At 43.1% G+C, this 1,205-nt stretch overlaps 1 non-coding gene across 1 annotated transcript; it reads right to left on the bottom strand.

Annotated features, from left to right (window-relative positions):
* Positions 1–543: 543 nt before the first annotated feature.
* Positions 544–616, bottom strand: TRNAK-CUU. Its single transcript has one exon. It is a non-coding gene; the product is annotated as a tRNA-Lys (tRNA).
* Between the last annotated feature and the right edge of the window lie 589 nt (positions 617–1,205).

The following is a 1,205-nucleotide window of genomic DNA, read 5'->3' as shown; positions in this document are numbered from 1 at the left end:
ATACTACACATCTTCTCTGAGGAACCTGTGTCAGTGCCTCACCACCCTCACAATGAAGAATTTCTTCCTAATATCTAATCTAAACCTGCCCTCTGTCAGTTTGAAGCCATTTTCCTTCTTCCTGTCGCTACATGCCCTTGTCTGAAGTCCCTCTCCATCTCTCTTGTAGGCTCCCTTCAGGTACTAAAAGGCTGCAATAAGGTCACACCACAGCCTTCTCTTTTCCAGACTGTGAAAAACGTCATTCACTTGTCTTAAAATTTTAGAAGTTTAATAGTGATGAAAATAGTAAGAAAATAGTAATAAAAATTAGGACAATAAGAATTTGGACAATCAAAGTTAGGACAATAAAAGACAATAAAAAGCAAAGAATTACAGATGTCCGGTTGCTTTGCTCTCTGCCACAAAGCACACTTTGCTAACAAAGGATTAACCCTTAAAAGCAATAGCCTATTGCATATTCATATATCTCATACATGATTCAAACATTATAGCTAGCCGGAGTGGACCCTAACAGCTCAGGCAACACAAATCTTCAGGTGGTGCCCAATGTGGGGCTCGAACCCACGACCCTGAGATTAAGAGTCTCATGCTTTACTGACTGACCTAGCTGGGTCCACTCTGGCTAGCTATAGACACTTGCCCACACGATACTTCATAGACGAAGGTAAAAGATTGAGAAGCGCTCTCCTCCACGTGAGAAACGTTGTCCTTTATTCCAAGACACACATCAGGCAGACAAACCCATGGGAGAAAGAGGGCGTTCCCTGGTGGCAAGGAACTTTTATACCCCCCGGGATGGGGACAGAGAGAGAGGTCCACAGCCAATGGGATACCAGTGAGGAGTGGCGAAGGGAGGAGTAACCCAGGGAAGAGACCACCAAGTGGTACTGGGATAGGTGAGGCACCATGTCATAGGGGAAAAGGGGTAACAAACCACATGATATAACATAAGCTATACAGTGCAATACAAAACTATTCTGTGCAAATTCCCAATCACCCAGTGCAAAAGAACAACTAAACTGGTGCACCACAACACCTCCCCCTTTTCTGTAAAAAAAAAAAAAAAAATAAAGGAAAAGCATTGGATTATCTCTGTTACTAATTATAGATTCATCCACCACTCATGATTTGCAAGCCTGTCAGTCTGCTTCAGGTCCACAAACTCTGTGTGGTTGACTTCTGAGGTAGTAGAGACTAAACTG

Source organism: Pyrgilauda ruficollis, unplaced genomic scaffold (assembly GCF_017590135.1).
Source record: "Pyrgilauda ruficollis isolate IOZ18807 unplaced genomic scaffold, ASM1759013v1 scaffold771, whole genome shotgun sequence".
Lineage (NCBI taxonomy): Eukaryota > Metazoa > Chordata > Aves > Passeriformes > Passeridae > Pyrgilauda > Pyrgilauda ruficollis.
Note: the sequence above shows the minus strand (reverse complement) of the source record. Positions and strands in the feature narration are given on the sequence as shown.